The sequence below is a fragment of the Ostrea edulis genome, chromosome 6 (assembly GCF_947568905.1).
Source record: "Ostrea edulis chromosome 6, xbOstEdul1.1, whole genome shotgun sequence".
Taxonomy (NCBI): Eukaryota; Metazoa; Mollusca; class Bivalvia; order Ostreida; family Ostreidae; genus Ostrea; species Ostrea edulis.
Genome location: NC_079169.1, coordinates 71,513,059 through 71,536,953, shown reverse-complemented (window position 1 = coordinate 71,536,953; position 23,895 = coordinate 71,513,059). Strand labels below are relative to the sequence as shown.

The 23,895-nt window shown below is 34.8% G+C and overlaps 1 long non-coding RNA gene across 1 annotated transcript in view; it reads left to right on the top strand.

Moving 5' to 3' along the window:
- Positions 1-217: 217 nt before the first annotated feature.
- Positions 218-23,895, top strand: part of LOC130046935 (uncharacterized) — a 43,226-nt gene continuing 19,548 nt past the window's right edge. Inside the window, exon 1 of the long non-coding RNA XR_008796006.1 lies at positions 218-475. This is a non-coding gene — a long non-coding RNA (uncharacterized LOC130046935). The remainder of the gene's footprint in view (positions 476-23,895) is intronic.

Below are 23,895 nucleotides of genomic sequence, written 5' to 3'. Positions count from 1 at the left end.
GAGTTAAGTAACTCTAACTAGTAATGTACTTTTAAATGAAAGGATTTTCAATTGAATTGCACTTGCTTTGTATTTCCGCAATACTACTAGATCCAATTCATAACGTCATCGGGTACTTTCTTATTTCCGGTTTCCCTCACGCAAACGTTTATAAATATAAAACAGCAGAATTCATTCCTCTCCCAGGTTTAATTTACATCTGTTCATTTTATTTTATAGTCTTGTTCAACATTGATTACCTAAGGTATCTTTTCGCATGGCAATATTCCGGCATCGATATAGATATCGGAGATTTGTGCTTCCATCAATGAAAAGTACCACTATAGATGCAAGAGTCCGGTGGTGTTGATTCATTTACAGTTAATTGTTGAAGGGAACTTCTCCGCCTCTCGGCAATCACTTGTAGAAGATCATAAATCCCAAGATCCTAAGGAGCTGTGTAGTGCTGATCCGTTACAAAGACCATTGATAAAAGGTATGTCCCTTTCATTAGATAATTTTGAAGTGCATTGAGCAGCTCTTACAAATACCACTCCTACGCCTGTAAAACTGAAATCAATTCGTCAGAGAGTGACTTATTCATTATAGCACATTAATAAATTTTTATTAGATAACGATCATTTGTAATGTGCAATTAAAAAGGCGATTTATTTAATCTCGGGTAGACTGTATAAAGATAGCGTCTAATATGTTGCTCAATCGTCAGTCTTTATTGGACGTGTTTTGAGAATTCGAAAATACATGTTTCGATATCTTACTAGAATTGTAGAAATGATCTAAAATACACCTATAGTATTTTCTCCGGGAGACGTGATTTACATATCATTAGAATAGAGAGAATTCAATACACTGGAAGTACGTTAAATTAATGAATAAATGCTGGTTTTTCAGAATTCATTACTTTTCTAGATCTATATTACTATGAAAATCTCATTAATACACACTATTCAATTTACATTAAATTGATATCGAGCAAGTTGGACAAAAACTTTCATGAAATGACCTGTTAGCTCTTCATGTACACCATGTCAGTGAGTTGCATGTACAAGGAAAACACATTTTTAACCTCTCCCTCCCTCCACCCCCCCCCCCCCCCCCTTGAAGTTTATCTTTCGTAATTCGGAATATGAAAATTAAAAAGCAAAATAATAACAATTTTCACTTTAATCAAGGTCAATAAATTTACGTAACTAATACGTTACTCCTTAGTTTACGTCACCGTATATTGCTTTATATATATACATGTATATATATATATTTTAAACAGTACATATCACAACTTCTAATCTTATTTCTTGATAGAATTCGCTTATTATGGAAATTAACTTTAGTTTTTAAGTGCGTTTTGGTTGGTTAGTTCATTGTAAATTGTTTAGGGAACAGTTTTTCATTTTTCAGGGGGGGGGGGGGGGGGGGTGTAGCAAATTTATCAAAATTTTCTCCTACGACACACACCCTAAAACAGGAATAAACTGTTCATGACCCCCCCCCCCCTATGGTCCATAATTTGCATGTATGACCCCCCCCCCCTCCCCCATTGACTTTGGATGAAAATCAAGGCAAAGTTAATCATTTAGACCCGAAAGTTTAATGGTATTATCAAATCTGCGTGTACTTGTATTGTAGCCGTGCATGTACAATGACTGATTGAGGACAACCATTCGATTTTAAAGGAGAAGGCTTGGATCAAAATATTTGTTTTCAATTTCAATATTTTCAGGACTAAAATATTATTTTTACGTAAGCCAAATCAAATCATTTATTTTGATGATTGTGGTATGTTTGATCCCAGATCGGGCTAGATCTTGGAGATAACATATTTTTCTCCATAAAGAAAATACATGGCTCCCATCAGCCACGTACCTCATATCACTTGACTCTACACTAATTAAGAGTTTCGGCAGTGTGATACGAGGATTTGATGTTGACATGATTGATTGATCAATAGATTGAATTTTAGCTGCATGCAAATCTGCCTCATCAGGAGTCTATATGCACTTTACAATTATCATGCAGTTTGATTATTTTACAATTGAGGATGTGAGTATTGTTGTGTTTATATGACACGATAGGTAGAACTGAGAAAACATTGTTTCTCTGGAAGATGTGCCAGTATTTTAAAAGCTTTTGCTTTATTTCTCGAATTCCAGGGTTGTATTTGTTGACAAAAACAAGGAGTATACCCAGTTTTCAATGTAGGCGAATGATTTTTAATTAACAGGATATTCGGTCTGGTAAACAATCTAGTTTTACCTGTCAAATATTATTTTTACCAGACCAAAATTTCTAATGTGCAGAAGTCAGTCTTTGCGCTTAACTTTCTTACTACAAGCTTATAGGGCAAATGAGAGTACAAAATTTGGTAGCCCAAATGTTGTGTAAGAATGATTCAACATGATTCGAAATTTCAAGTTTAAGGTAACTCCATACTCGCAGTTTTATCTGATACAACTTTAAAAAGTGTATTTATTTCCATTCATTAAAGTTAAAACTAACAAATAATCAAACAAAATACATAGATCATCAGATGCAAGGTATACATAAACAGAATCATATATCACCGTCAGAAAATTGAAATTTTCCCTAAACAGCGTTATCAAAATGTCATACAAACTGGTTATGACGATATAATAGCATTCATAACAATTTCATGAAACTGTATCATCACAAAAGTATACAAAATGTCTGTAAAAATAAAGGAAATCTATCGCGTTATAGACTCGATAAAGAAATCAATAAGAATAGAGTTATTGCCCTTGGATTCAATATTTTAAAACATGCCGTTGGTTATTCATCTATAACTTAAGACTTTTGAAATAGTTTCTTTTTAACAAGATTTTTTTTACAATACCCATTGGTTAAGACTCCAACAAAATTTATGTTCCTATCATGCATAAATCTGAATAAATCATTGATTTTGCAAAATCTTATGACATCACAGAAGGGTGGCATTACTTTAAACATGTTTATTGAGTATTACAATACAAGTTTAAGACAAGAGTTAAAGCTCTCTTTCAACTTCTAATTCTGTCATTTCAGTCAGTTTCTTTAGAATCTCCCAATTCTGATTCTTCTAGTTCTCCATCATTACTTTCATCGTAGTAAAGGTAAACTCAAGGGTTATTAACTAATGCTCACACATTCTGAACGTCTGAAGCGGTCACTTGTGGTTTTTACTTTGGGTCAAAGTCGTTACGCCATTTACTATTTTGTCTTCTCTTACAAAATCAATTCTAAAATGATCCGAGCCGAACTCGAACTTACAATTTGCAACGTTTTCCTTTCGGTACCAGATGCAAAATATGAGACTATCATTGTATTCAAAAAATCTGTTCTTATAGAGAATTCAAGGGTTGTTGACTTTTGCGAAGTCTAAATTCAAGTTTCGTAGTATAATTAAATTCACATATGAAATATCGGTGAATGAAATGCAAGTTCTTGGACACTACGGTGTATAAAGGAAAGCGATTTGAGGCAACTCGCATCCTAGATATGAAACCGAAAAACACGTTCCAATATTTGGAACGAAAAACTGCACATAATCCTTCAGTTTTAAGGGATTTATGAAAGGTGAAACCACACGCCATGTGAGAAACACAGGTGATGGAGATGTACTTCAAGAAATTCTTAAAGATTTCAAAACAAACCCTCTAAAGAGGGACTATAGTGATAATGAAAGCAATCAAAACATACGTGTACAAGTGGTACTTGATAAGTATGATCGAGCTATTCTGTTATCAGGTGTAAATAAATGCAAAAAAAAAAAAAAAAAACCACGGAGTACACGAAATTCGTCGGACATTTCTGGTAAAGAATTTTATATAATTCCTGACCAAATGTCCGGTATATATATCATATATATATATATATATATATATATATATATATATATATATATATTAGTATTTCCGGTATTATGAAAAGTGAAGATAACGAACAGTGATCAATCTCATAACTCCTATAAGCAATACAAAATTAAGAGAAGGGCAAACACGGACCCCTGGGTATACTACTTCAGTTTTTCAAAATAAACATGAAATCGCAAGGTAAATCAGAGGCATATATAAGAGTTTCAGTCAATAAAGAAGTGTTCAGTCTTCGAAATTAATCGGTATCCCGCGCCGATAACTGTGGCTAGTAAAATTGGGATATAAAACATTATTGACGCGCATGCCCTGTGGGCCAGTAACATATTTCCGGCGAAGATTATGATTCCCCTACTAAAATATAAAGAATGTGCGATTTCTGGTAGGAAATCGGTGAAACAACCCGTTCTTACAGAGGCGGAGAAAGTTGGCGCTAAGAAGAAGTATCAGAAAACAAAGCGACAAAGAAAATGTTAGCATCACTTCTCTGTTTGGAAACTTTGATGCCAACAATGCTATCGAATTCCTATAGTTTGCATTGCTCAGTCCGTTTTTCATTTATATAAGTTTGCTTGACATCAAGTTTAGATAAATCATCATGTAAATACAAACTTTTTTGTAAATCCATTTTAATAATAAGCAGCCAATTTGAATTTCACAGTAAAATTATATCAAGCTAATTATATCCGAAACATCTATGTGTACCTGCACTGAATAGAAAATGTCAAGTCTGGTGAAAATGTTTACAAGATACAGTAACATAATACATCCTGGAGAGATACAGAACATGAAGGCTATTGGCACGTGGTTTTAATCCCTGGACATCTGCAATCATATTATCAGATTAATTACCCGTTGAGTGTTGGAGAACTTTACTGAACTACATGTATACATGCTGAACAGACAGGTTTGAAATATTAGAACCCTTCTGGTGACATCTCCCCCCCCCCCCCCCCCTTGATTTCACTTTTTGAACGACTTCCGCCCCAGTACTAAAATGCTCCAACCCCCAGCTGATAAGTAATGACTGTTCCCTTAACGTCCCGCTCATAGGTAGACGTCACCATTGTCGATTGGTCTATGATCGATGCTGATGGCCTTTTAGCAAGGAGGGATTTTTATCGTGCCACACCTGTTGTTTTTGCGGTCTCATCCTAAGAATTGTCCCCATTTAGTCGCCTCTTACGACATGCAAAGGGTTCTGAGGACCTATTCTAACCCGGATCCTCTTGGTATTAGTTTGGGATTAAATTTCTTGGTCCTATGTCATGATATGTGTTGGCATGCAGAACCCTCACTATTGTCCTATCAGAGTGTAACATTAGGCACAACACCTACACGTACCTGCTCTCAAGCAATATTCCCTTGTTTATTTTGCTGAATTTTTCATCAGATCTTGGGGATTTTATTAGTTATACCGATGCGTGTTAATTGGTGCATACTTGGGTAGTTGAAAAGTACCGTTAGTCTGTATTGCTTTAACCGGTCGATCCACACCAATTGGATACTTCTGAAAATAACCGTGTCAATAGGAAAATTTAAGGATTTTATGTTATTCTTGAGAGTAACACCCCCCCCCCCCCCACCCATGTTTATCCAAAGGTTGTGCACACACGCTACAGTAGAGGTACATATTTGTCAGTGTCTAGGATTTGAAGGAACTATCACAAGAGATTGACTTAATTGTCGGGATGAGAAATTATCGCAACAAAATTAAGAAATAACTGAGCTAATTATCATGGTGGTTAGGGTATATATAAAATGAAGGATGTAATTCACTGCGGATCGCACATACATTGTAAACAAATATGACTTATAAAATCAATGGAACCCTATATATTTTAGTGGGTTTTTTTTTTTAATCAGCGCTTGGAATGAACTTTCAAATGTTGATGGACATTTGTCTAAAATCAATATAGTGAATTAGTGAGAGGGCCAAAGGCTTGTAGTTAGGTCTACGGGGAATTCGTGTTCATTTCCCTTTTATGATCACATGATCTTCGTTGACATTATATTTGAGAGAAGAGTAGAATTTGAGAATAATTGTGATGATTGCACTTTTTGCCATTCCTTGGATCCTATTTTCAGTGCTTTGGATTATAACACTAATCAAAAAATAATTTTCAAAAAACCCACAAAAACGAAGTAATATGATTGATTATGAATTAATATATACAACAGCTATATATGATTATTTCATATCTGACAGGCAGCTGTTTATGGCATTTTTGTCTGTTTTGGAATTGTATTAGGTTTATTAGGGGTCAACCTAAGATACATGTATACTGTACAATTCTTATTCTAGTCTGGTTGACCCCCTTTTTTCCTATGTATATCTTGTTGCAATGCCATTATGGTGCAGGGGGTCAGATTGGATTATATTTTACCTAAGATGCGTAATACTCTTTATTTAAGTACCCCTTTTCTGACCCCCATTTTTGTACTTGTTAATCATATTTTCCTACTTTTCGTCATTTACCTCAATAAATGACATTTTTTCACTTCTACATGGTGTTACGTGTTTTTTGCCTGCTTTTAACAAAAAACAAGTTCAGTCGCTTGGCAGGAGAACTAAGGAACATAAATATGATTATTTCATATCCAGATAACAGAGAGCTATACATTGTCGCATTTTCCAATTAGTATAATTATTTGTTTTATAAAATGCACTTGTAAAATCTAACAAGAGCTATCATACAATTTACACGCTGAACATATTAATTATGAGAGATTGTATGTTATCAAATGAAAATCTTTGATATATGCATTTTAACGTTATCATATTGCAGATTTTTATTTGTGTAAATAAATAAATAACATAAAGAATGAATTTTTCTAACCAACTAATGTAAATTAAGTACTGTAAATAAGGATTATTCTACAATAATTCCTGTGTCCCGACTATGGCATGTCAAACGTTGCAATATTTGATCTTTTCCATTTGTATTGTATAATTTTCCATTTGTATTCTATATTTTCCATTTGCATTGTATAATTTTTCATTTGCATTGTATAATTTCCATTTGTATTGTATAATTTTCCATTTGTATTCTATATTTTCCATTTGTATTGTATAATTTTCCATTTGTATTCGATATTTTCCATTTGCATTGTATAATTTTTCATTTGGATTGTATCCAGGGAATGTTTATTTTGATTTGTTACGAAGGATTTCATTAGTTAACGTCACTGATGTACCACATCTGTAGACGTGCTTAGCACACAGGGCCGTAGCAATGACGGTTCTTTATCGTGCCAACGCCTGTGCAGCGATACGGAATATCTGTTTTTAGGGTCATTACGGAAAGACCCGTGATTCTCACTTTTAAATGCCGAGTGTTTGGCAAAGGAGCAATCACTGTCTTTGTTTATGTCTTAGGTTTGATGCGGCAATGACAGTAACGGTTCTCGAACTCACGACCTCTCACCCACAAACCAAGCGATATATTACTGAGCTACCGCGATCAGGTCCATGTACAGTAGGACTAGTTATTTTTGAAAATACGTAGCTAGCTCTAGTAATGGCGAATCCCCCACCCCCTGATTTATTTATTTTTTAAAATAGAACTCTCCAGAAAAGCATGCACATTTTTATTTAGTCAGAATTCAGTAGATTCGGGGGACTTAATTCGGCCCTTGGGTCCCCACCAATCAGTCAATTGTTAACATCGAGTTTGGCTTGTTACAACTATTCAATGGAGTTATCGTTTATCGAATTTGGTAATGCGCGAGATGTTGAAGAGGTAAAGTTCAGGAGCCACGTTTCACAGGAATGTACCGTATTTGCTAAGTGTAATGGCGTACACCCCCCTCCCCAATTAATTGAACGCTTTTATGCGTCTAATGTGATCAGCATATTCAAACTAGTCTCCTATTTAACCACTGGCTGATCTAGATAATTCTGAACGAAAGGATGCAGTAAACTGCTGGATGTCTGGGGACTGCCCCCCCCCCCCCCCCCCCATTTTTAAATTTAAGGTAAATCTTGGTATCTTGTTTAGAAAAATGTATTAAAAGATAAAAGAAGCAATAATTTCTTCCATTCCCGGAGAAATAAATGACAAAATCTTTTGATTTCTTGAATTACTTTATTGAGAGAACTTAATTTTTCCAGAAACCCTTAAAATTTGCGTCATTTTACTAATTTTACTTTATTAAAAATGACATATTTCAAGCCCTATAAAATCTGTAAAATCCAGCTATGGGGGGCTTCGCCCCCTGGACCCACTAGGTCATAAAGTGGCGCCCCCGTAACTGCAATTCCTGGATCCGACCCTGTAAGCCCCCCTGGAACAAGTGCGTTTTGACAAAATAAAACGCACATGCATGCTTTTTTGACATCTATATATAAAATATCGTATTTGTGAAGGAAGGGGGGGGGGGGGTGGTGGCTCCCGGCGCAAGATTCCACATTGCTAGCTACATGTATGTTCAACAAGTCCTTATATGGAACCGATCGCGGTAGTTCAGTGATATATCCTTTGGTTCGTAACCGTGAGGTCGCATGTTCGAGTTCTACTCGTGTCATGGCTGCATCAAACCAGTTAATACTTTCCCATACGCATTGCTATCTAAAAGTGAGAATCACAGATCTTTCGGATAATGTGACCTTAAAAGCAGACATCCCGTGTTGCGACAGGCGTTGACACATTAAAAAAAACCCACTGCTACGCCACTGTGCGCGTACATGTAGCATAGTAAGTCTATTTGTGGTACGTCACGGCTAAATATAAGTGGGACCTAAACTAATGAAATCCTTCGTAACAAATCAAAATAAACAATCCCTCGGATGCAATACAAATGAAAGATTTTGCAATTCAAATGGAAATTATACAATGCAAAACGAAAAAAATATATAATACAAATGGAAAATATGGAATACAAATGGAAAAATATAGAATACAAATGGAAAATATAGAATACAAATGGAAAATTATACAATACAAATGGAAATTATACAATGCAAATGAAAAATTATACAATGCAAATGGAAAATATAGAATACAAATGGAAAATTATACAATACAAATGGAAAATATAGAATACAAATGGAAAATTATACAATACAAATGGAAAAGATCAAATATTGCAACGTTTGACATGCCATACCCGACTGAACAGCAATGATGGTATTCTATCTGTACAAGATAAAAACTTTACACTGACTACGGAATTTTGAAATAAGGTATTTAACAAAAGCCTGAATTTGAAAGCGGAACTTGAATCACTTTGACTAAATTTTCTTACACTTGGTATTATTTCTATATATACATGACTACATCTGCAATCGATTAAGAAACATTTTTCAGTATTCAAAATTGTCCTTACCATTATTTACAGATATAAATATAACTTAAATAAACCACCCAAATATACACGATAAATATTAACCAAAGACTTATTCTCCATGAATGGCTGTCAATGGTATGAAAATAAATTAATGTATGTTTAAAACAGAATACACCAGTGGAATTAACTTTCGTGTGTTTACCTGTCTGAAAATATCATTCATTCGCACTGATAGTTACTGGTTTGGTATTTAACGTTCCTTCGTGAATGTTTCACTAGTCATAGAGACATCATCGGCTGTAGGAGAAGCGTAATTAGACCTACTACTCTAAGCGATCATAGCTGTTTAGCAGTGGTGGTTCTTTAACGTGCTAACGCCTGCCGTTAAACAATACCTCGGTTTTTGATGTCCAGCAACTTTCACTTGTCTAATAAATTTCGTAAGTTTTTATTAATGTAGGACAATCCTAGAAAATTCCTACAATTTTGCGGGGATCAAATGAAATAGAAACCCTGTGATATTCTTAGCGTTATTTTAACAGAGACAAAGGACATTTAGTACATCTAACGTCGATGATTACACACGACGCTAAAAATATCAAACGTGTTCAAAAACAAGGGTTAACATCCATTAACGACAACATTACATTTTCTGTGACCGAAAAAAAAAACCCCCACAAAAAACACCCCGGCATTTTGAACACTACAACTACACGTACAACTGTCATTTGTGTCGTGGTGCAGTACTTTGTCTTGTGATGTTAGCCACACAGTAAATCAGACAAAAAACCTTTGACAATATTTCAACATATAAGAACTTCTAGGAGGCTTACTTAGTCGTCCTTTAACTTCCATAAAACTGTACAATAATTTCCAATCTATCTCATCGTTTTTTCAAAACGGGTTGGGGACAGCCAGTCAGAAAACAAAAATGGCAATATACGAGAGATAGAGAGAAGATTGTCACAATCGCAGACGTGGGTGCTAGACAGTCAGAAAACTAAATAACAACGTTAATCAAGAGAGTTTAACACTTGTCAAAAAAGTCAAAGGATTCCCCTTATGTCCTGCCTATTATACAATGAACTTTCTCAAGGAAAAGCACTTTGGCGCATGAGTGTGGACCATCGCACTTTGGCGTGTCACTCCATCTCAATTTATAAAGATAGTTCTCAAAGTTAAAGAGATATCTCTTTTTCGAATAAATAGTAAAACGGCTTACCATACTTCTAAAAGTCTATAAATATGAAGTAAAGTGATAACATATTATTCAAAGTACAATGATTATATAAGGAGTAAGATGACTTGATAAGCATAATAAGCTAACAAAAGAGAAAGGAGGGGTTAATGGGAACTAAGAGGGACATACAAAAGGGGGGAAATCAAATCAAATAACAGGTTCCATATAACCTCCATACGGACACTGAGGATGTCAAACATCATTTCTCCACCAGTAGTTTACATGGAAATATCTTAACAAGAGGCCCACATGCCTTATCGGTCACCTGAGTATAAGTTAAAAGTATCACTTGTCCCAAGACTAAGAAATCTAGAAAACATTCTTGTTTTGAATACTTAATTCAACAAAAGTACATGTATGTATAAGTTTTAAGATCATATCTTTCTTTTAAATTCCCTCGAAAGTGCCCATAATGATGAAAGACATTACAAAATATAATATACAGAACATTAACACAACATGACTCTGGACCAATCCTAGAGTCAATACCCAGGGGTTGCGAAATTCAGAAGTTTGATACACCCTTTTCTTAAATATGCATTTAATTTTTTACCTATATATCAGCAAACTTCAAGACGTATTTCAAATAAAAATATAATTACTATAATGATTTTGGCTCTACCCTGGAACCAAACTTTTACCTCCTAGGATCATAAATTTACAATTATGGTAAACGACTGCCTACTCCTTTAAAATATCTGTTTAGTTTCAATTTAGAATCAATAGCATTACAAAGGGTATTAAACATATACGAAGGTTGGACCCTTCCTGGACTCAGAACTTCTATCTCGGGGATCATGAAATTTACAATTTTGGTAGAAGTCTTCCTGAACTACATCACTATGCATTTAGTTTTTCTTACACATTCACGGTTGTATAAAAGAAAGGTTTTAAATATTGGTCAATTTTTGCCCCGCCTCTAAGGTTCAAGGGATGCAGGAATCCAGAAATTCAAAATTTAAGCCACCTTATCCAAACGATGGTTCATACCAAATTTTTAAAGAATTGGAATGGTAGTTATCAAGAATATTTTAAAAATGTTCTATTCACACATTTAATAACTGACTATTTTGGCCCCACCCTGATACCAAATTCCTACCCATGGAATCATCAAATTTACAATTGTGGTAAAGGACTACCTGCGCTTTCTAAATATCTATCTAGTTTTCATATAGTATCAGTATCACTAAAGAAGATGTTATTTAAATGTTTTACACAAAATTTACAAGTTTGGTAGTGGCCTGCCTGTTCTTCATCAACATGCATTTAGTTTTTCTTACGCATGTGCAGTTGTAGAGAAGATTTTTTTAACATTGGCCAATTTTTAAGCAGTTATTGCCTTAGCCCTCAGGTCCCTTGGGTGCAGGAGTCCTGAAATTTACAATTTATGTTCCTCTTGTTCCGATGTTGCTTCATACCAAAACGAAAAGAGTTAGAATGGTAGTTATCAAGAAGTTAAAAATGTTCAATTGTAAACGCACGACAGACAACCCATTGCAATATGTCACCTGAGTTTACTCAGGTGATCTAAAAATCAATTCTTTTCATGTCTTCAAAATTGATTTGCATTTTGAAAAAATAAATCCCTAATATTTGTAAAGGATTTCCTGTGGTTAATCCACATGTAAATAGAGAATGAGCTGTTACTAAACATAAAAAATATAAACATTCCAACCATATACTTAAATGAACTGATTAGAAAGGATATTGACGACCATCATTTTCTTCATTTTTATATTTTTACATGATTTTCTCCTTGACAAGCTCTTAAAATCTTTAGCTGTAACACGAAAACGTTTGTGAAATATATTTCGTCATGTGGTATAACATATTTTTACAATTTACATGTAAATGATACTGAAGAATTGAGAATGAAGCATACATGATTTGAGAGATCCACTCGCTTGCGCTAATTAAACCTTGTAAGAGAATCTCTAAGCACGATCTTTATCGAACCGAACAATGAGTTGAGAACATTGTCCAAAGTATGAAACGTTATGGATATTTCTCCATGTGTACCTGTATAGAGAAAAAAATGTACATTTAATTTTAAAAAAGGATTGGCATGGCAACAATGCATATACTTTCACGCAAACCAATCCCTTTTCGATAGTTAAACGTTTTTAAATCTCTATCATTCCAATTTATTAACGTTTTGAATCCATTGCATTGCATCAGTGTCTGAGTATATAATTCAAGGGGAAATGGTTGTCATGCAATATCTGGTAAACTGGAGAACCCCTTATCACAATGTCCTGTAGAAGAAAGAGAAGTGCATAAATGTCAGTGGCTATTATACTTTTTAGTGACTTCTCGACTGAGAATAAGTGTCTTTTCTCTCTCCATTTTGCTATAAACTATGAACCGTTTCCAACTGAAGCATATGCTTGAAGAAAAATAATCATCCCATCAAACGTCATACTCTGAAATTAGGTGTAAAAATCACCTAACTGCTACAAACAAATGTCTGCTTTAAATGACAAATAATTTGCCGTACCCTCTAAATTTTAGGCGCCAATATCTTCTAATCATTTACAAAAACTGTATATTACTACGCCATGTCACTTTTGACCATTATTTGTTGTTCGTTAATTACGTTTTTCCGGACTTTTCTTAAAATTACAATTCAACAGACGACATCTCTCTGTATAATTATTATGGAAATGGCATCGTGATCAAATATCAAAGTTCTAACGTAGAGAAAATAATTTTGATATCTCTTCATAAAGCGGAATGCGGAGGCATGAGTGTTTTTGCTTAACTATGTTAACTATCACCTTTCGCCAAGAATATACCTTTTTATGCTGTTCAAACAAAACATAATCATATAGAACATTGTCTTAAACACATGAGGTACTATTTATAACATAAGTTATATATCAGTTCCAGCGTACCAGGAAGTGAATAATCCATACTTTAACTACATGTAGATGTGTCGGAGCGACAAGAATGCCCCCATTAAGGGCCATAACTCTGCCCCAGGTTATCAGACCTGATTCATATATTTTAAAGTACCTGACCTGTACATTCCGATGATATATCTTTATCCAAATTTCAATTCAAAATACCCATGTATGACTGAACTAATGAAAGGAAACTGAATTCTTTGAAATTTTCTAAGTGCAAGGGGCTAAATATCATTCGATACGAATCAAATACTATTGACCGGCATACGCATATGTATGTCCAGGGCTTATCAACATGAATATCCCAAATTTCAGTCTAATCAGGACTCACACTGGACTAACACGTTTGTTGGTATCGCAACCTGACGCATCCATACTTTATATTGAGATGTTTATGGTATGTTCGATATATTATTCTTAAATCATATAGATCTACAACATAACTGTTGTGCTTTTATCATCCATCACTATTATCGTAACATCATCAACAAGAGATGTTTGTAAAACACATATGCCCCCCATGAGGCAAAATTGAAAAGGGTTATACACACAAGATATTGAGCGGATAGTATATACCCATGTCCAATTTGACCTTTGACCATGTGACCTCAAAATCAATAGGGGTCATCTTCTTCTAAAGATATACCAGTGTACCAAGTTTGATGTCTGCCAAGCAAAGGGTTCTCTAGACATTGAGTGGTCAGTATATTCCTACATGTATGTCCAGTTTGACCTTTGACCATATGAACTCAAAATCAATAGGTGTCATCTATTCCTTTAGATGTACCAGTGTACTAAGTTTGATGTCTGTCAAGGAAAGGGTTCTCAAGATATTGAACAGATAGTATATTCCTATGTCCAGAGTAGATTGACCCTTGACCTTTTGACCTGAAAAACAATAGGGTCCTCTTCTACTCATAACCAACCCACATATGAAATATCATTACGATCAAGTGAATGGTTCTCAATATATTGAGCGGACAACATGTGGTCTACCCACCGACCGACCGACAGGTGTAAAGCAATATGCCCCTGTTCTTTGAAGGGGCATAAAAATTGTATTTCGTCAGATGTCTTTTCAGACAGTCAATACCTAATAACATTGTAGCACAATGGTTTATTTTCTATTGCGTTTGGGAGAGGGCCTACATAGGCTATGTCTGTTGCCCAATCCTGTTGAGTTTCTCAATAAAATATGTTTAAAATAAAAATTGCTTTTGGTCATCAAGTAGATTCATTAATATACATGTAAGATCAAGAATAAAAAGTCAATAGCTGCGAGGATACACTTTTTAAAAAGTCCAGAAAACTCAAATTCCTGAAATTTGCTAGGTTTAAGGTCCATAACTCTTTTTAAAAATAAGTAAAAATTAGCTCAAACTTTATTGATATAAGTTGATATATTCAATAAATGAATTCAATACAATATTTCGCTTCCGCAAAGGGCAAGGTACATTAAGGCCCCAATTTCGCCACAAAATTAGGATAAATTTAAAATGTGGTTTCACTTGGTTTCATCATTATGATTATGCACTAGGGCATTGGCCCTGATGATACATGTAGAAATTAGTGACGTAATATGTTCTGTGACGTCATTTTCCTTATCTCCGATTGACATGATTTACCGAAATTAGCCGTTTTTTATGCCTTTGAAACCATTTTTAAGATAGAGCACATGCAACAACCACAAAGATGTTTTGTGTGCAAATTAATCATGTTGAAAGTCAGTAATGAGCAAAATTTCGACTTGGTTGGTAAATGAGCAGACTATTAAATTTAACGTTTAACCATTTCCCGCGTTCATCTGTAATACAAATTTCAACGCTGATGGTGTTCATACATACAAGTTTAATGAATACATAATATGCATATGTACAGCATATTAAATTTTATAAGACTCTACGTAGTTTGCATTGAAGAAGATAGTGTGTACTCAGAGAATTGGAATCTTCGACACAGGTACATGTATTTCCGATTCCAATTTTACTCGTTTTATGTTTGATATAGATACGCAATGATATCAACGCAATTAATGTAATACATGGCAAAGTTCAATCACATATTCTTTTTTATCATAGATGGTTTACGATATGAATTATCCCTCTAAATTGGTGTGCATATACTGTGGCGGCTACAATGCGTATCTAAATACATGTCTAAATATGCCTGGCCAGTCATAATATTCTAACGTACATGTAGGCTAATTATAACTTATTGGGTATGTTGCATGTGTAATTTCAAATGCTATACTAATATTGTATTGAGCATTATGTCAGGCACATCTAATGATTGTCCATCTGAATTAAAACCCCACTCATGATACATAATATGTATGTTATTAAGTAAGAATTTTATTATGGCTTTGGGCTGGCTTTTTTTTTTTTAAATGCACGTCTGCAAACGAATGCAATCTTTGTTTATAAAATAAAAAGTTTAATAATATCGAAGATGAAAGCGCGATAGTTTAATCGGTAACTTTATATCAGAGCATATAATATAATATGATAGTGCGAGAGTTCGAATGCAAAATTCGATTATATTTTCCCCGTAAAAATTGAATTAGCAGTAAGTCAAACACACAGGCTTTAAATATATACACTTGAAAATCAATTCATTACAATATATTGTTCATTATTTACATGCTGCAGTACCTGTAGTTTTATGACATGCATGTTTCCTATTAAAACAATTCCAACTTCATCGATCTGTCGTTTATATTACAAAGTTGTCGAACTCATTTAGGAGAGGTTACTCCATGATATATATGGTAATGAAATATTCGCATCTACCCTGCTATAAGAGTGAATGTTGGTAGTTGATAGATATCTAAATTATTAGATATTATCTAGATATCTAAATTATTACTCATTTGTAAGCTAAAAGATAAAGTATACGCTTGTATTGTGTGTTCCAAGAGGACAAAACCCGAACCCCGACCATTACATGTCAAAAATAGATATTTTTAGTAGAAACGAACAACTCTGACTGCATTTGCAATCAATGTCAATAGATCTACAACTCTAATCGTTTCATGCTTAAATTTTCGCAAGCATTCAGTACTATCATAAAAGGGGGGGGGGGGTAAATCAAAATTCGCATGTAAAATTTATGGAAAAACTACATTCCCAAAACAAAAGAATGTGTGGGCCAAATTCCCCTGTTGCTACGTCGCTGTAATAATTATTTGTTTATAGAATCGCCTTACATTTGTCGATAACTGACGCACGTGTTCTGTGACATAGTCTTATATAAAAATACATGATAGCTAGTCATTGGTTACTATTTTCATCATTAAATCGTGGAACTGGTGTTGAAGTATTAGAACGCGATTTTCACACATAAGGAGAACTTTCTTTTCCTGCATTTACACTTTAACCATACCACTCACCGTCAGTCACTTAGCATTTAGTGGCATCTGCACAAAACACCGCTTAATGACTATATCCGAATCATGCACGGATCTAGAGTGGAGGTCCGGACACCCCCTCCCCTCTGGAATTAAAGTTGCATGTAATTTGTGCGCAAAGTAATGAAGACTAAACCAGAGCACAATATTATCATTTGTATAAAACTAAAATTGTTTCTGACATAGTGTAGATTTCAATTTGTTCATACCATGGTCTCCTAGGAAAAGAGGCCCAAACTTTACATACGAATGTACTTTCTAATTGTTAGAAACATATCACAAAAGCAGAAAACACATTAGTTTACTTCAGTGAATTGCTGGCATCACTATTTGATGCATTTGCTGACATAAGTATGTGATCAGATGAAGACATAAAATACATTTCACTTGGGATTTGCTTTTACAATCGGGTGTGATTTAAGCAGCAGTTACACCTCACCGGATAACACAACTGAAGATGTAATGGACATCATTGTTTACGAACAAGAAATTCATGAAACTGGCGAATAACGTTCATCAAACGGACGTCCACACAGGACCAGTACAGGTCTGTTCTTCTGACGTCCCCATGCGTCCCATGTTCGTTTAACTCGATAATTATTCATTCTTCAGACAATAATATCCGTCAATAGAGATATCTCTCTAAATTCAGACAGGGTTTCTACATGTTGAATCTCGGGCAGTATGCTCTTCCCAAGCATTGTTTATGACAGAGGGAGGAGATTGGAGTCTTGTAGCCTTTCCCCGTCCCCTGCCCTTACCCATCTCAACATTGCAGTCCTTCCTTTTGGAGGCATCATGGAAATATGTCAGCGTGGGTGATAAGTCTGAAAAGATATATCCACTTTTGATTGATACCCATTCTGTCAGTCACGTGATTTAAGCAGCATAAAACTTTCCGTTCGTCTAACATTGAAAGAACGTTATATCAGTTTCTCACGTGTCCCACGTTCGTTTAACCCGGTAAATGTCCGTTATTCAGACGGCAATGTCCGTTAATTTCCCGGTACATGCCCAGTAATTGTGCGGTTAGTATGCTTTTATAGCGCTGTTCGTACTGCGAGCTCTAACGACTAGAGCGTGGGATATAATCCGAGCTAAATCCCAACCTTTAACAAGATTTTTTTAAAGCCAATCCCAGAGGTCCCTCGTCCAAAATGGCCGAGATCTCGCAAAGTCACACCTTGGACTATGATTGTGAACTTACGAGGATTATCATCCTAATCTTGTGATCTCCTAGCTCGAAAATTCAGTGCACCATTAAGCGTAATATTTACCAAAGTGCGATGTTTATGAAAGGCAGGGTAAGATTATATGTGACGTCATGTCTACGTTTTTCGTACGTCATAGTAAGACTAACAGTGGCGGATCTAAATACTTGTTATTTCCATTGGTGAAGTCATGCTTCCGGGATAATTAGGCATACGTGATATGGCATCGAGAGAAAAAATTAAAAGGGAGAGAGACTAATATGAGGGAGCACAAGTATTGAATTTAAGCTATTTAAAAAAAATACCTCCATGAAATTATGGAATTCTGCGTCTAAAAATAAGAACTGATTAAATCCATTTCCTTGGCACGTCCGGTAATGCAAACCACGATGACTCTCCCCCATCCCCCTCCTCTCCGGCATGATAATCAACCATGCCACTTGTTATCAACGTCTGGAAAATCATTAATTATAATTAATTCCAATTTTGTGAATAAATCTTAATGTATCATTACAACAACAGTGGAGAGGGTCTCAACAATGTTGCAATTTATGCAATAATTATATGCGAATGCTGAAGTATTTCATCATTGTGTTACAGCTAGAATTGTGTATAGTATTATAAATAATGTTCTTTCTCCTTTGAAACATACCATTGTTACAGGGGGATTGTTATATGAATTTTTTTTTGTATATAAGATAGTTGCTGTACTCATAGGATGGGGGGTGGGTGGTCCGCGCATGTATATGCAATTGTATTGGATTTATCGATTTATCTAAAATTATCATTATATTGAAATGCGTTTTATGTTCAAAGGCAATGCTGTTCACAAAGTTTTACAAACTTGAAAAGTTTGCAACAAGACTTGGGCATTTTTATTACACAATTAGCGACTTAGATTTAGAATAGAATTAAGGAGAGTAGAGGCAGTCGAGAGTCGAGAGCATACAGCTCAGAACAAGTCACGCGTCAAAGGTTAACAAGTCACAGTGAAGACAACAGAAATAAAATGTTTTGGTTTTTTTTGTTTTGTTTTGAACATATTTTATTGATGAAATCAAAAGGATTGGGAACAAGTTCTGACAACTTACAAGTCCCTCTCCTAAATAAAATGTATATAGTATAAAATATTTCAATCACATTCGTATGTTTTATGTTTTAATAATTTCGGTAAAACCGTGGGAGAAAACTAAAATGGACTGTTTTTTTTTCTGTCTAATTTCATTCCTGTACTGAGTATCTGGGAAAAAGATATTGTTTAATTACAAAATATGTACAAACATGTAGCTGCGCTCGCTCAAACGGTAACACCGTCAACATATCATTGTTTCAATTGATACAAACATGCAATTTATCTGCACATATTCAAACCTTCGCTTCGCAAATCGTCACTAATGAGCTATCTAGTCACGTGATACGCCACGACGTCATACGTGTCAATTGCTGCAGCAGCTATTCTATTGAAAGTCATAAATTATACACAATGGATATGTTCCGACATCGATGACCTCTCGTTCGTATTTTTAGATTCAGTAATACATGTAATTTGTTTGAACCTGCCGCTGTGCCAAATCCAAGAGAAATTCCGCCAGCAAACAATTAATATTACAGTGACATTGACGGACTTGTACGGTCACAGAAAACATGAAACGTTTTGGTAAATTTCGTACGCAGACATTTTATGTTCCCTTATAGAGCATGATATTTTTAAAGCATTAGAGGCCTGTACTTGTAGAGTGTAACATTAGCATTAGCCAATCTAATTAATATCAGTTCTTCTCTAACCGTTACACTGGAGAAGGTAGAGAAGAACTGATTTTAATTAGATTGATGCATTAACCTACAACGTTTCGAAGGAAACAGCCGATTTACCAATATGGATTTGATTTACGATTTTTTTCTTCATGGGGGAGGGATCTACCGGATTTTAAAATTCTTGATACCAATCTGAAAATTTTGACTTCTTAGGCCAAAAAAAAAAAACTATCAATAGTTTCTCAGGCCCCTCGGCATCTGTTGAAAAGGTACCGCATGGAACTTTTTTCAAATTTATATTTATGTAAATGAGGTAACTCTTCTCTCATAGATATTTATGTAAAACTTTCAGAAGGTTTTAATAAAATAATAGGTAGTTTTATTTATCGAAGAGTTATTGAATGCATATTTATTCTATCTATGTCACCTGTTGTCAAGTATGTTACCCGTTGCTAGATACAAGTACTATCACCCTGGAGTGCGTGCAGTCTACGTATACTATAAGAGGAAAACATGGGTTTTTTTTCAACTTTCTCTTGGCCAATAAGATTCGATTATTATATACTTTCAATATCATCTCTTCTTTTTTCTTTAAAAGTTTGCGGGCATATATCACACGATATATGCCCGGAAACATTCCGGCCCGCAAACATTACGTCACAGTCAAATTTCTACGCCGTTAATTTTCAATTTTTTTTGTGTTTTTCATCTTTTACTCAGTTAAACCGATAAAGTTATTGTTAAAAATAAAATTATTGTTAGTTTTTAAATGAAATTGAAAGTATATAATAAAAAGGTTATAGACTTTGTATGGAAAATATGACACCTATAATTATAACATATAAATGCATATTTATTCTATCTATGTCACCTGTTGTCAAGTATGTTACCCGTTGCTATATACAAGTACTATCACCCTGGAGTGCGTGCAGTCTACGTATACTATAAGAGGAAAACATGGGTTTTTTTTTCAACTTTCTCTTGGCCAATAAGATTCGAGTATCATAAATGAAAGTATAATAAAAACAAATATCACATGCTATACCCTACGAAAAAAAAACCCGACAAATGTTAATAATTAATAATTTTAATAATCTACATTGTTAACAAGAATTATACAATGATATTCTAAATTGAGGAAAATTGTTGTTTTCGTTGCGTGTCTACAGAAGATGATGGTATGTGATGTTTGTTTATGCAATATATGCCTCTTGCGTCGAAAAGTTTAAGTTCAAATACTAGAAATCAGCAGTGTCGTGGCCTTTTCAGTGCCCTTTGCCTTGTATAATTTTAGATCCGACATTTTAAGAAAGTAAGGCGTTGTAGGAATTTCGCACTTATAAATATATATATATATATATATATATATATATATATATATGTATGTATGTATAACAGTGTGACATTTAACTCTGAACACGACAAAAGTCCGAAGGATACAAATAAACCCTTTTCGAAAAAAGATGAGATTTTATGTTGATATATATGTATATATATATATATATACCGAGCACGAACATTTCGTCGGTATATCGGTACATGTGTACTGAAAAAACGTATCGCAATACGAAATCCTCTGTCAAAGAACCGCAATACACCGGAATATTGATATTATTGCGCAGCCCTAATATAGTCCCTGCAATAACTAGCGACTAATTTCTTTGCAGGTATATACAGGTTTGATTATTCACTATACAGCTACATTAGAGCCATATGATATAGTATTGGATGTCAAATAATCATGGTAATTTGTGTTCATCAGTAGTAGTGGGGCACAACTAGATGTTCAATATAAACACATATGTGTACGAGGAATTAACTGAACTCTGAGATGATTTCTCTTTCCCAACTCTTGTTGCATTCCGTAAATTTAATACAATCGTATAAATGTACAATGTAACAAGAGGCCCACAGGCCTTATCGGTCACCTGAGTACTAGTGAAAAAAGTATCACTACTTCCATCGGCTATGAAATCTAGAAAACAATTCCTGTTCTGAATATCTAAGCTAAATTCTAATGTTCAGCAACAGTAGAAAACAAGATGTGTTCTTAAAACTTCACTGTACTCACAAGTGCATACACTGATGAAAGGCTTTAAATAATAGGTGTATTAACATTTAAACATCAAAAGATATGACTAATTTGGACTCATCCTAAAGTCATAACCCTAGGTTATGAAATTCACCATTTTTTGTACATCCTTTTCTGCTATTCCTAAGTATGTATTTAGATTTGATACAGTATCAGCAAACTTACACATAAATACTATATACTAAGTTTGGCCCTACCCTGGGGTCAGATCCATTACTCTGGGGATCATCAAATTTTAGTTACAATTTTGGTAAAAGACTACCTGCTCTATTCATTTAGTTTCAAATTAGTATAAATGGCACGTGAGAAGATGTTATTCAAGTGTTTAACAAATTAACATTATATAAAAATTTGGCCCCGCCCTGGGGCAAGAACTCCTACCCCGGGGATCATGAAATTTACAATTTTGGTAGAGGCCTTCCTGCTCTACATCACTATGCATTTAGTTTTTCTTACACATGTGCAGTTCTAGAGAAGAAGATTTTTGAAAATTGGTCTATTTTGGGCAGTTTTTGCCCCACCCCTAAGGCCCCAGAGGTTCAGGAGTCCTGAAATTTACAATTTATGTCCCCCTTGTTCCAGATAAGTTTCATACCAAATTTGAAAAGAATTGGAATGATAGTTATCAAGAAGAAGTTAAAATGTCTATTGTTCACACATTTAATAACTGACCATTTTGGCCCCACCCTGATACCCCTGGGATCATCAAATTTACAATATTGGTAAAGGACTACCTGTTCTTTCTAAATATCTGTTTAGTTTTAATTTAGTATCAATAGCATGAAAGAAGATGCTATTTAAGTGTTTTACACATATACACTATATAACAAGTTCGGCCCCGCCCTGGGGTCAGAACCCCTACCTAGGGGATCATGAAATTTACAATTTAGGTAGAAGCCTTCCTGTTCTACATCACTCTGCATTTAGTTTTTCTTTCACGTTTGTGGTTCTTAAGAAGATTTTTGAAAATTGGTCAATTTTGGGCAGTTTTTGCCCCGCCCCTAGGACCCCAAGGGTGCTGGAGTCCTGAAATTTACAATGTATGTCCCCCTTGTCCCAATGATGCTTTATACCAAATTTGAAAAGAATTGGACTGGTAGTTATCAAGATTCAAAATGTTAAAAATGTTCAATTGTTAACGCACGACGGACGACAACCAATAGCAGTAGGTCACCAGAGTTTACTCAGGTGACCTAAAAACATACATGTATGTATACATGTAAACAACTGAATTCTGATGATTTTTTTTTCAAAAGTCAATAGATATAAAAACACTTGATTTACAAAAGTAAAACTAGTTGATAAATATTTCTCTTCATTAGAATAAAATGGTCTATTTCCCCGTTATAACGTCCATTTTACTGTACTCCGTAAATAATAGACTTCCTTTTCATGAACACGATAGGAGTACTACAACATGACCATTCGATCACATTGTTCATTAAGAGTATACTGCAAATTGAGTCGTCCCAGTTTTTAGCTCACCTGAACCGAAGGTTAAAGTGAGCTCTTCTGATCACATTTTGTCCGGCGTCCGTCCGTCTGTCTGTAAACTTTTCACATTTTCGACTTCTTCTCCAGAACTACTGGGCCAATTTCAACCAAACTTGGCCAAAAGCATCCTTGGGTAAAGGGCTTTCAAGTTTGTTAAAATGAAGGGCCATGTCCCTTTCAAAGGGGAGATAATCACAAAAATGCAAAAATAGGGTGGGGTCATTTAAAAATCTTCTTCTCAAGAACCACTGAGCCAGAAAAGCTGAAATTTACCTGAAAGCTTCCTGACATAGTGCAGATTCAAGTTTGTTCAAATCATGGCCCCCGGGGGTAGGATGGGGCCACAAGGGGGGATCAAAGTTTTACATACAAATATATAGGGAAAAACTTTAAAAATCTTCTTCTCAAGAACTACTAAGCCAGAAAAGCTGAGATTTACATGAAAGCTTCCTGACATAATGAAGATTCAGGTTTGTTCAAATCATGAGCTCCGGGGGGTTGGATGGGGCCACAATAGGGGATCAAAGTTTTACATACAAATATATAGGAAAAATCTTCTCAAGAACCACTGAGCCAGAAAAGCTGATTTTTACCTGAAAACTTTCTGACATAGTGCAGATTCAAGTTTGTTCAAAT